The sequence below is a fragment of the Drosophila suzukii genome, chromosome 3 (genome assembly GCF_043229965.1).
Source record: "Drosophila suzukii chromosome 3, CBGP_Dsuzu_IsoJpt1.0, whole genome shotgun sequence".
Lineage (NCBI taxonomy): Eukaryota > Metazoa > Arthropoda > Insecta > Diptera > Drosophilidae > Drosophila > Drosophila suzukii.
Genome location: NC_092082.1, coordinates 51,805,544 through 51,819,623, shown reverse-complemented (window position 1 = coordinate 51,819,623; position 14,080 = coordinate 51,805,544). Strand labels below are relative to the sequence as shown.

At 38.7% G+C, this 14,080-nt stretch overlaps 1 protein-coding gene and 1 long non-coding RNA gene across 10 annotated transcripts in view; one reads left to right on the top strand and one right to left on the bottom strand.

Annotated features, from left to right (window-relative positions):
- LOC139352897 (uncharacterized) overlaps positions 1–14,080 on the top strand; it is a 208,582-nt gene that overhangs the window by 121,579 nt on the left and 72,923 nt on the right. The window lies entirely within an intron of this gene.
- On the bottom strand, positions 12,437–13,896 carry LOC139353206 (uncharacterized). Its single transcript, XR_011604382.1, has 4 exons — positions 13,436–13,896; positions 13,153–13,382; positions 13,044–13,097; positions 12,437–12,977 (listed from the first exon to the last, which is right to left on the bottom strand). It is a non-coding gene; the product is annotated as an uncharacterized lncRNA (long non-coding RNA).

Below are 14,080 nucleotides of genomic sequence, written 5' to 3'. Positions count from 1 at the left end.
AAGGCGACTAAAAATTCTCAAAACTTCTTGTACCTGTACGGCAAATGGAAGAATAGATGGAACATCTCGATAAACGGGAATACGTTTCAGCACTGCAACTTCTCTTTACGAAGTCAAATCCTCCCCAGAGTAAAATTCCAGGACTCAGCTATACCGCAATCTCCTCACGCTTAGTACTTGCGTTTGACATTGGACGAACGACTTTCGTGGAGGCAGCAAATAACGAAGGTAACATCAATATGTTGCGCTAAGCAACGGAAGCTAAATTGAATGCATGAAAGCAACAAGCAAACTTAGCCTCAGCAACAAGATGTTGCTGTACAAGTCGATTGATCCTATAAATACATATCGCAAACAAACATTGGTACCGCTTTAGACTCAAATGTCATAAGGATCCAAAGAGTGCAAAACCAGCCGCTACGCACGATTGCGATTGCGCCGTGGTATGTAAGAAACGAGGTCCTAGCTAGCGATCTTTACATCCCCCGGTGAGAGAGCAAATCAATATGCATTCTAGCGGATACAATGACCGTCCACCAGCCCACACCAACCAACTAGCAGCATCCTTGGCTAATCCAACAACCAGAAAAAGACTGAAGAGTCGATACCCTGCCGATCTTTGGACACGAGGACTTCATCAAACCCGCGCCTTGAGCATAGTACTGATCCTGTTATAAAATTTTTAAATTTCCTCAATACTGTTATGTTACATGTTTTTTTTTTATTTCCATGCGTTTTATACCCATTAAGTTGATTGATCAACGCTTAAACTATTTAAAATATATAGTAATAACTACTTCTGCTTTTTTATACTACCTCAAGTTTTTTTTCTTGAAACCACAAGTACTCAATTTAAACTGAAATGTCAAATGTACCTCGTATCAAATAAACAACACGGTATAACATATGCTACTCTTTAATATAGAACTTAGAATTGAACGTATAGATTTTAAAAAAGTGTAGCGTTGAATTAATGCCAAAACTGTAGTATATTCACATCATTAATACCCAAGTCTTCGTAAGCTATACCGATAAAAAATAGAATCACTGGTGGCTGAGTTTGTGACACTGAAAGTTTTGGTTTTGATATTTAGAAAACAGATCAGAATTTAAAAAAGACTAGAAAACATACTGTTCTGCCATATCTTGAGGTGTTCCTTCCATTTTATTCCTAAACTAAACCCAGAAAAATTTGAGAACAAAAAAAGCCGAAATCGGTTCTCCTCAGTTTGAGAATTTGGTCTTCGATGTCGATTTTAGTATTCCGAGTTAAAAGTAATCTCGGTTTTAAGGTTGTTGAAAAGGGACGCGTGGGGAAGTCTTAGAAAAAATGAGAGTGAGAGAACACAAAATTGAAACTGCACGCACAATGACACACATATGTACATAACCACAAATGTGCAAATATTACATATTACAGTGTAATATATATACATGAAATAGAGTGTGATTGTTTTTCACAACTCATAATAATAATAACAATAATAATAATAATAATAATAATAAGAATAATAATAATAATAATAATAATAATAATAATAATAATAATAATAATAATAATAATAATAATAATAATAATAATAATAAAAACAAGGAAGAACGCTATAGTCGAGTACCTCGAGTATCAGATACCCGTTACTTAGCTAAAGGGACCAAAGGGAAATGGAGATATGCAAGCAGCAAATCGAGATTTAAATACGCCACCTACCGGCGGTAAACAGATTTAAGCGTTATGGGCGTTAGAGTGGGCGTGGCAAAATTTTTTGGATCAATCGATAGGTATCGACGAGACCAATACATTTCAGTTAACATTTTTATTCTAGCATCAAAACTGTAGGAGCCACAGGTTTGGGCGGTTTGTGGGCGTTAGAGTGGGCGTGGCAATTTTTTTTTCAGGTCACCCGATAGGTATTGATGAGAAGAATACACTTATGTTAAAATTTTTATTCTAGCATCAAAACTGTAGGAGCCACAGTCTTGGGCGGTTTGTGGGCGTAAGAGTGGGCGTGGCACATTGCTGAAACAAACTTGCGCTGCGTAAGAAGCTCAGGAATCTGCACGCCAAATCTCAATAGCCTAGCTCCCATAGTTTCCGAGATCTCAGCGTTCATCCGGACGGACAGACAGACGGACAGACGGTCAGACGGACAGACGGACAGACGGACATGGCTAGATCGACTCGGCTAGTGATCCTGATGAAGAATATATATACTTTATGGGGTCGGAAACGCTTCCTTCTGCCTGTTACATACTTTCCGACGAATCTAGTATACCCTTTTACTCTACGAGTAACGGGTATAATAATAATAATACTAACAATAATAATAATAATAATAATACATAATAATAATAATAATAATAATAATAATAATAATAATAATAATAATAATAATAATAATAATACTAATAATACATAATAATAATAATAATAATAATAATAATAATAATAATAATAATAATAATAATAATAATAATAATAATAATAATAATAATAATAATAATAATAATAATAATAATAATAATAATAATAATAATAATAATAATAAAAATAATAATAATAATAATAATAATAATAATAATAATAATAATAATAATAATAATAATAATAATAATAATAATAATAACAATAATAATAATAATAATAATAATAATAATAATAATAATAATAATAATAATAATAATAATAATAATAATAATAATAATAATAATAATAATAATAATAATAATAATAATAATAATAATAATAATAATAATAATAATAATAATAATAATAATAATAATAATAATAATAATAATAATTATAATTATAATAATAATAATAATAATAATAATAATAATAATAATAATAATAATAATAATAATAATAATAATAATAATAATAATAATAATTATAATAATAATTATAATAATAACAATAATATTACTAATAATAATAATAACGCAGTAAGGGACACGTTTCCGACCCCATAAAGTATATATATTCTTCTTCAGCATCACTAGACGAGTCGAGCTAGCCATGTCCGTCTGTCCGTCCGTTTCTACGCAAACTAGTGTCTTAGTTTTAATGCTAACGCTTTGCTAAAAGTATTATTTCTTTTGCAGGTAGTATATAAGTCGGAGCCAGCCAGATTGGACAACTAAAACTTATAGCTCCCATAGGAATAATCGGAAAAATATTGTTCTTAATTATATTTTTGGTCTTTTTTATCATATAACCTCCTACGCTTGGAAATAACATTTTTTAGTTAGTTCTGAATTTCGAATTTAGTTTTATCAAAATATCATACGCTTGGAAATAACATTTTTTAATTAGTTCTAAATTCCAAATTTAGTTTTACCAAAACCTGCCGAATTTATCATAATTTTGCCATAGGAACGATCGAAAAATTGATGGGAAAATAATATGAAACAATATATAGCTTCGGTGTTTTTTCACATATTATCTTATACTATTGGGAATATAATATTTTTCATTTTTAGGAATTTCGAATTAAATTTAATAAAAATCGGACGACGCTAACATGTAGCTGCCAAGGAAACGGTCAGAGAAATAATGAAATAATTATTTTTAAAAAAATTTTGCTTTGTTGATTTTGATCGTATTTTCTTTTACTCTGGGATATAGAATATTTTAACTTCTCAGCATTTCGAATTTAATTTTACTCAAATATCACTGAAGCTAGCAACAATCCTTAAAAATGTAACATGGTGTTACTAACATTGATTATATGCAAACTTCGGCTTTCCGAAGTTAACTTCCTTTCTTGTTATACCCGTTACTCGTAGAGTAAAAGGGTATACTAGATTCGTCGGAAAGTATGTAACAGGCAGAAGGAAGCGTTTTCGACCCCATAAAGCATACATATTCTTGATCAGGATCACTAGCCGAGTCGATCTAGCCATGTCCGTCTGTCCGTATGAACGCTGAGATCTCGGAAGCTATAAGAGCTACAATAATGGAATTAGGCATGTAGATTCCTGAGATTCCTGTGCAGCGCAAGTTTGTTTCAGAAATGTGCCACGCCTACTCTAACGCCAACAAACCGCCAAAAACTGTGGCTCCCACAGTTTTGATGCTAGAATAAAAATTTTAACTAAAATGTATTGGTCTCGTCAATATCTATCGATTGATCCAAAAAAAAGTTTGCCACGCCCATTCTAACGCGCATAACGCTTAAATCTGTCTACCGCCCACATAACCACATATTGAGATCACGGGTAGGTGGCGCATATTAATCTCGCTTTGCTACTTGCATATCTCCATTTCCCTTTGCTCCCAAATGCTGAGTAACGGGTATCTGATAGTCGAGGTACTCGACTATAGCGTTCTTCCTTGTTTTTTTTTGGGTTGAGGGCGGGAAAGTTTTTTGCATATCACACTACCGTCGTCCACTTCGGAGAAGCTTCCGCATTACTTTAAAATGGGGCCTCTTGCGCGCAGTGCGCTTTCATTATCTACTCAAACAAAGCTGTAAGGCTCGTCTCGACTTAAATGCCAATATATACCACAATAGATATTCATTAGCATTGAGCCCGTCTAATAGTCTGCGTTTAGCCTTTCCTTTTTATATCCTTCATCAAGGTCCCTTTTCTTCGAGCGCAGAATGTCTCCGATAAAAGCGGCTACTGCCCTCCAGTTCTTTTCGCTTTTGCACATCTTGGTGACTATAGTTTCCGGTGTAATTTGTCCGACTGCTCTTGACCGAATATTTCGTTGCTTGGCAAATTTCATACAATTATTCACAGTGTGTTCTGCGTTGTCTGCCTCGGGATCAGCGTAAATACAGCTGGCTTACGTGCCTTTGCCCATCTTGTTTAGAGAAAAGCTAAAATAGCTGTGACCTTGGGTAACGTAGTAGTCTACATCACGGTGCTGTCTCTCCAGTTCCTTCCCGTCACCATCTTTCTTGCCAGATATTAAGGGTCTCTCTTTTTAGGTCCAAACCTGTTTACCTAGATGCTTTTCCAGCTTGTCGGAGGTCGTACAGGCTTTTGCGTTTTTTGGCTAGCAATTCTACGGGGATCACTCATGCTAAGTCGAGTGCTGCAGCACACGACACCGTGCGCTTGTTATTCGTAAGGCAGAGGTTCGTTGTATAGCCAAAAAAATCTTCAGTCTGCAATTTGTTTTCAGCGAATCAGCCCACACGATACAGAAGATTGGAGTTTTTTGTATTAATTAACAACTTTCGTCTAGATGGTATTGTTACACCGATGTTTGCCATAAGTCTACTAAGGGACCTTGTTGTCTCTGCAGCTTTTGGTTCTAGTGTTATTAATTTGTGGTCCGAAAGTCAGTTTTGAGTCCAGCCTGACCCCAAGGTATCTCGGTGAATAGTTATCTCGGTGAGCTTTAAATCCATCTCCAGTGGCATCTACTGTCTGCTGACTATCAATAGCTCAGTTTTTTGAGAAGCCAGCTGTATTCCACAAGAATCCATGCATTCCTTTACCCGTTAGGCATACTCAGTATTGCGTGCTGGAATGATTGCGACTATGTCATCCGCATATCCTACGAAAAATACGTCTTCGGGATTTCTGCTTCAGCTGCTCCGAGGTGATGTCCATCAATTTTTACGCCTCTTGTCAAATAACTCAGTTTTCGATTCCTTGATAGCTGTCAGTTAGCCGCATAAGGTATTCTGGGGTATGGACACGTCTGTTCAGCGAATCGATCATGTCCAACCATCTGAGACTATTAAACGCATTTTTGACGTCTAGTACCGCCAAAAGCACAATGGGTCTGAATGCATGGTTGCCCACTTGGCTTGCCAGTGCTGCATTAACGACTTCCTGTATTGCTCCGATTGTGGACCTTTCTGGTCCCGTGGTAACTGTGGCTAATCTCCCTTGAAGCATTTATCTCGTCCGTCTACCAGTATACCTCTGCCCCTCGCCTGTGGGGATTGCCTTTTTATCTCATTGGATTCGATTTGGCTCCTGTCAATTTATCGTATTAAGAAGGTCTCGTTTAGTCGGTTAACGTTCCATCGGTGATCAGTTCGTGTTTGATTTCCTACATTCTGAGCCCCACTTCCTTCAGAACTAAAAGAAATGTCGCTTCCATTGTAGATGTCTAAGACTTTCCAGTCAAATATTCTGTGCACAGATTTCCCTGATACTAGTGTTATATCCGCTATTGTGCCTATTTGACCCATTCGCTGAAATGTCGAAGCTCTGCCCACGTTAGCGACTACCAGTCCAACTCTTGCTGACATATTAAGAATCTTTGGCTCCTGGTGTTGGTCGTTGGCATTTTTATGCTTTAGAGTTGAAGTCACCAGCTACTATAAGGCTTCCATGCATTTGCCGAGCTATGTCTTCATTGTCATCGATTTTATGATGGAAAGCTTATATTGTATCATTAGGGGTTAAATAACAACTCAAGATGGTGAATTCCTTAAGTTGTACATATACGTAGCAGCTACCTCTACCATCAGCGAGATATCGTATGTTACCCCCAGCTGGGATCCATGCATCCATGGTGCAGTCTTATCCTCGTTTTCCAGTCAGATACCGAGTTGTTTGACGGGATTTCTTCTCAGGGTTAACAGTGACTTTCTTTCCCCCTGTTTGGGATGTTTTGGGTTTTCCCTTCTTCCGAGTTACTGTTTTAACGCCGTCCTTAGTATGTTTACTTTTCGGCTTTTTAGATGCCACTTGCTTGGCCGGGCTAGAGGCAGTCCGCTTTTTGCGGGAGGAAGCTGGTGTGTCAATTTGCTCTAACCTTCTGTTGGCCTCAGCTGCCAAGTTCGGTTCCTTGACTCTCTTTGTTTCGGCAGTCAGCCAGCTTTTCCTGTAATTCCCGACAATATCAAGGAGTTCGCTCAGTTCTCACGCTCCATCTTTAACATCCAAACTGTTTCGCTGCCTTAGCGTCGCATGCCTCATTTTTCGAAGAACTGCTCTGAATTTCTCGATCGTTTCCTCTTCTAGGGCTCTCATTTTATAGATATGTATGCTCTTGTCTTGGTGAGTCTCCCGTAGGTCTGACATCTTGTGATGAAGCAGTGGTTTGCTGATCCTCGTGCTGTACTGCCGTATATGGGTTTGGTTTTTCCTCAAGATGAACAGCTTGCGCAGTCTTTCCTTCTTTTGGAACGCCTCTCTCTCTTCTTCTTATATCTCATAATATATAATATATAATATATAATATATAATATATAATTATTATATATATTATATATTATATATTATATATTATATATTATATATTATATATTATATATTATATATTATATATTATATATTATATATTATATATTATATATTATATATTATATATTATATATTATATATTATATATTATATATTATATATTATATATTATATATTATATATTATATATTATATATTATATATTATATATTATATATTATATATTATATATTATATATTATATATTATATATTATATATTATATATTATATATTATATATTATATATTATATATTATATATTATATATTATATATTATATATTATATATTATATATTATATATTATATATTATATATTATATATTATATATTATATATTATATATTATATGAAGATTCGTAAAAATGTAATAGCCATTTTGCTTTGATTACCAATACCTATCTTCATGCCAAAAACTTTCCAAATCGGACCATTCATTAAAAAGTTATAAGCAAGCAAACAAATAAATCGACGCAAGGCTTCGCTGTTGCGGGGTGTGCAATATTGGATTTCATCTCCCTCGCCCTCCCCTTAGCTGAGATGTGGGTATCTGATAATCGAGGGCTTCGACTACAGCGATATTCTTTTTTGTTACACCCCTTGAAATGGTATGTTAGATTCACCGGAAAAAATGTAACAGGTAGGAGGAAGCGTTTGTTGTTTCAGCGCTCCACTTTCACACTAACGCCCTTAAACCGCACAATACTGTGACGCTTACAGTTTTGATGCTAGAATATAAATTTTAACAGAATTGTATAGGTTGCATCAACACCTATCGATCGACCTACAAAAAAATTTTGCCACGCCCAGTCTAACGCACTATGGAGCGACTAGAACAAATACCCTGTCAAAATATTTTTTTTTTTTAGATTTCCAAACTTGTCGAATGGCAACTTTAAAAACAATTAAATTCCGCATACAAATTAATATGAAAGTGTAGTATGTGATGATAGGTTATGTCCTCAAAGTGCATGACTTAAAATAGAATTATAACCAATAAGAAAAAAATTATTTTCGTAAACTTTTTTGAAATTGTTCAAATAGCGACTTATCTTCATATTTTTATATTTATTGATTAAAACTATTAGATTAACCAATGATTATTGAGCCGTCGTCGCATGCAGACGTATATTTATTGTCCTCCGGAAAAAAAGTATTAAATAAAATCAAAAGTGCAGTGACTAGACTTATAAATCTACTATATTGCGAAAAGAAGCTTTTTGCGATGAAATCGCAAATGTTTATATTGACTGGTCAATTAATTAATATAAAATTTAGCACTTAAAACTCAAATTAACTTAACCTCGATTACAATGAGTCTAAACGACTTTCGCACACAACGTCAACTTGAGCAAGACGACAGACGGCTCTCAGTACAAAGAAATAACGCGTACTTCTCTTTTAAAGCAACCGAAAAATTGAAGCTCTGATTAAGCGCGGTCAACTTGGCCGATTTCTTAAACGTAGCGAGCGAGAGAGCGCGTTCTAGCTCCCCCTCGCTACCATCGATGCCTCTGCAGCCAAATAGCGCTGAATGTGCTCCAACGCAGGTATGCAATGACCTACGCTCATCAGCAGTAACTAGCACCGCAATTTTTTTGACAACGTCAAATGCTACAACAACAGCAACCGCAACTTTATCGACTGGTCGTTTACCGACATCATCAGCAACTTTGTCAACCAAAGTTAGCAAACATTAGTACGTCTCTCGCTGCGCTGCCCGAAAAACAGAACAAAAACAATGATTATGTTATGCCTGCTATGCAGACTGGTATGGATCGCTACACCCAAATCAAAAGGAAGCTGAGTCCCCTAAATTCTCAACGCAAAATAACCCAAGGTAATGCTAGCCTATCTGCAATAGAAACGCCCATGAATACAAGCCGATTTAAAATCTTCGCAAAAGCCTCTGATGTTTAGGCGATGAATTTACTAAAGTCGAGAAAAGGAAGCCAAAGCCTCCGCCTATTTATGTTCGAGAAAAAGGTTCCAATGTTCTTGTCTACAAAATCATCGAGTCTGAAGATAAACATCTTACCGAGAACAAAAAGAACTTTTACACGTATCAGCTAAAAAGCAGCAAGGGCCTGCAAGTCGTACTTAAAGGCATAGAGTCCGACGTAACGCCGGCAGAGATAACAAAGTCGCATCCATCAGAGAGGAACTACTGCCCGCACCCAAAATAAACAGTTGACAGCTTCCCGATCAAGCCCTGAAGTCTTCTTCACGACTGCAGCCAGATCCTCACTAGGACCCATTAACTTTGACAAAAATGTGACTTTCGCAAGCGCTTTAAAAACAGGGCTGCCTACCCCTGTTTAAAAAAGTTCATCTCTGACTACAATGCCAAGCACACACACTGGGGATCTCGTCTCGTGACTCCAAAAGGAAAGCAGCTCAATAATGCAATTATAAAAGCGAAGAACAAGCTCGACTATGGCAGACCAACATACTAGCCGGCAGACCCAAAGAAACTACCCGATTTAATAGATTTTGGGACTACCAAAAACATTCCTAAAAATCTGATAAGCGCCGAATGCCTTTCGGATCTTTAATCTGATCACTCGCCTGTCCTGTTTATTCTACTCCGACATCCAGGAACTTTAAAACAATCGTTAAAATTGACTTCACAGAAAACTAATTGTGTTAAGTACAGGAAATATATTAGTTCACACATTAAGCTAAGTCCTCATATCAACGATGAAGCCAACGTAGGAAGCTTTGTTAATACACTGAAGTCTGTACTCGTCTCTGCAGCTCGAGTTTCAACACCTCAAACTACAAATACATAATGCAACCAAAAGAAGACAAATCTGCAAATCTAACAGCTCGTCCTCGAAAAGCGATGCTTACGTCGAGATAAGCAATTCCACAGATCGCCATCTGCTAGGCAAAGCTCAAGCCATGCTTAAAGCTTTACAGCAAGAATAATCATATTTCCAGCGCCGCTACACAGAGCAATTGTCAACATCTAGTACAAAACACTCACTATGGAGAGCTCACCCAACTCTAAGCTCACCGAAAGAAGCTGTGATGCCTGTTGGAAACCCCACAGGTGGCTGGGCACTCAGCGATGCAGACAAATCCAGAACGTTTGCCAACCCGCTTAGGAATGTCTTCCAAGCAAACCTTCCTACTAGTGCGTTCACTTTGCCGACTTTACCATATGAGCATCAGCACGGAATAATTGAGAAAGTCAACCGGATAACATCAGAAATCAGGAACAGGTTCGAAAAACGAGAGTACTGTACTGCCATATTTTTTGATGTCTCTCAAGCATTTGATTGAGTTTGGCTAAAAGGTCTAATGTACAAGATCAAGACCATGCTCCCCTACAACACCCACAAGCTTTTAGAGTCTTACCTCTACGAAAGAAAATTTGCTGTGAGGTGCAACACAGCTATATCTGACGATTTTACTATCGGAGCTGGAGTTCCTCAAGGTACCGTTCTTGGGCCAACATTATATGACCTCAACACAGCAGACATCCCGACAAGCACACAACTAAGAACATCTACGTTTGCTGATGACACAGCTATTCTTAGCCGCTCAAAATGCCCGACGCAAGCTACTGCGCAGCTAGCTCTTCATCTGGTTGATGTCGAAAAATTACTATCAGTTTGGCCAATTAAAGTGAACGAACAAAAATGCAAGCACGTTACGTTCAACATGAACAGGCAAAGCTGCCCGCCGCTCACGTTAAACAACACTCAAAGTTCTTTACCAAGCTTTCTTTGTACCCTAACCCTAACCTGTCGAAATTTCCGCCGAATCGGAATCGTAGTTTTGTTTTGACTGCGTGTGGAATCGGACGTGTCCGCGGATTTTAGAAAAATGGAGAAAGAGCAATATCGGTCTGTGATTCGATTCTTGTTTTGGAAGGGAAATCGCGGAGTGAAATCAAAGAGCGATTGGATGCTGTGTACGGTGACTCTTCTCCTTTGATGGCGACCGTCAAAAATTGGTTTAACGAGATTCAACGTGGTCGCCCGTCGGTTTTTGAAGAGCCACGCCCAGGTGCCCCGAAAACGGCCACCACGGAGGATAACGTGACAAAAATCCACGATCTCGTATTGGCAAACCGCCAAATGAAGAAACGCGAGATAGCTGAGACAGTAGGCATGTCAAAAGACCGCGTGGGCATATCCTTCATGACATTTTGGGCATGAGAAAGCTGTCGGCGCGATGGGTGCCCGTTTGCTCACTCCAGACAAAAAACGCAACCGTGAGACCACTTCAGAGCAGTGTTTGACGTTGTTTAAGCGCAATCCGAAGGAGTTTCTGCGTCGTTTCGTGACCATCGACGAAACATGGATCCACTGGTACACACCAAAGACCAAGGAACAGTCGAAACAGTGGACTTCACCCGGCGAACCTGCTCCGAAGAAGGCGAAGAACGTCCCATCGGCGGGAAAGGTGATGGCCACTGTTTTTTGGGATTCACAAGGTGTGATCTACATCGACTACCTGGAAAAGGCCGATTCGCCGCCGAATTTCAAAAAATACGGCCCCATTTAGCGAGGAAAAAAGTGCTCTTCCATCATGACAACGCACCGGCTCACACTTCCGCCCTCGCCAAGGCCGAATTGGTCGAATTGACCCCATCCACCATACTCTCCAGATTTGGCCCCGTGTGACTTCTTATTCTTTCCAAACTTAAAAGTCACTAGCTGGACAGAAATTTGCGTCGAATGAGGAGGTCGTCGCGCCACAGAGGCCTATTTTGCAGACCTCGAGAAAACGTATTTTTCAGACGGGTTAAAGAAGTCGGAGCATCGCTGGGTCAAGTGTATCGAGCTAAGGAGATTATGTTGAGAAATAAATTGCCACTTTTTCAAAATTTTACTTGTCCGACCACCCTCGTACAGCAAGAAAACTTTTTTTCAGCAATACAATTTTCGGAAGACAAATTCAATCTATCTACCTCTTTTCAAATATTTGCCACATCTTTTCGATCCCTTAGCAATATATCCTACAAAATATTGGCATAAGGTCGTTTGTGCAAACAAAATCATCTGCAGAGCTATCGAAGTAAGCATGATTTTTCCTCATGATGACCAAAAATAAATCAGTAATGAACATCGATGATTTGTTCAATGACCCAAATTTGGGAGAGGCTGGGTAATATGGCGGGGGAGGAACAGTGATGATAGGCAGATATTGGGATAGTCGCTGCCATATTGTCCAAGCAGACAGACATATTGTCCAGCTGCCATATTCTCTAAGCAGACAGATGCAGCGAGAGCTTCCAAATGGAGTGTTTGTGCCTAGAAATTGAATAAAAGTGAGTGGTAGAAAATTTAGCATGTTAGTGGTAGTAGCTTATTCTTTTATTTATAAACAATTATCCGTAGGGTACCCGGGGTCTGGACACAACGGGCCCCGGGATATTTATTTTGGGAGTTATACGGACGTATTCACACTTTCGCACCTGGGAGCCACGATTTGGTGATGCAACCGGTGTCCGTTCGACCCGCTGAGAGGAACTTGGACCAGCTAACGTCGCCTTCCTCGGTCGCCGCCGACGCCATTCAACATTTTCCGGTGAGTCCGTTCCGGACTATTACGTCCACCTCATCCTGGGAACATCAGGCCGTCGTATCGCGCGGCGTTGAGAGTTACCGCCCTTTTTGTTCGGGCGGCCGAACTTTCTACTGGTCTTACCTCAACTCACCGTAGTGCGCCAGATTTCCTTTTTGGACATTCATTGCCGCTGACCTCCGGCGGAGAAGTCCTCAGCCCGGGTTATAATCGCCCTCCATGCCTGGCCCAGAAGTGGCTGAAATTCGGAATTGTTAGTAACATGTGTCCATTCTTTCCTTTATATACTTCGTTTTTAATTCACCTGTAAATTTATCCGGAATTAAACCCGACTGCCTTAGTTACCCTCGTCGTTTGCCTGTAAGCGGTTATACATATCTTAGGTGGTATAGTTTACAGCGCATATTACGTACCGTTTGACATGTCCCTATATTTTCCCAGGAGTTCCTCAGGATTAGGTGAACAGACACGAGCGCATCGCATGTGTCCCTTTTTGTGTGCCGCGTTTCCGTGCAAGCTCTACCAATACATGACTTGTAGAGCACAATTTTCCGCGGCGCCTGTAGCTTTTTCCAGTGGGGAATGAATTCTCAGCCTTGACCGCGTAAAATTGAAGACGGTGGCCAACTTTTGGTATTGAGGGCTGAGGAAAGATAAGTTAGTTAACAGAAAAAAACAATGTACATAAATACTTACTGTTATTATTAATTGTCCGTGAAAACGAAATGTGCAAGTGAGTTGTCCCTGTGGGGGAGAGGGAGCTGTCGTAGTCGCATCCTTGGTTGGGTGGGAGCGCTTGGCTAATTCAACGACAGCTAGCAAAAACAACCCATTTTTCCGTCAAATTGTATTTATTTACCATTATATATGTTTTGTTTTTAGTGTTGACAGATAGTTTTGTGATGTGAGACAGCGAAGCTATCGATATTTAATGTTACATTAGGGATAAAAATGAGCTGGCGGCACTACCACCGAAAAAAAATGTAGTTCGTAGCCACATAATAATCAAAAATAAGTTGCTCGGTTTTTGTTAGCTAAAGGCTCCCTTCTGAGTCTGTTTGCGTACATTTAGCGAGACTTTAGTCAAAGCTCGCGGATTTCTATTATTTCTAAGTTCGTTTACAAACACATTGCCTTACGTTTACTTTATTATCGTACCAAAAAGTATGAATTCAAATAGGGGACATGTCACACAAAGGAATGTGTCGTATGGCGGGCTCTAGCGGTGAAAACAGCACTTTAAACGTGGAACCCGAAATGCTCGATTCTAGTTGGAATCTAGTCGGCCGTCGCCCTGCTTGACACTTGACCTAGAGGATAGCGCCCCTCAGCTGGCGATCG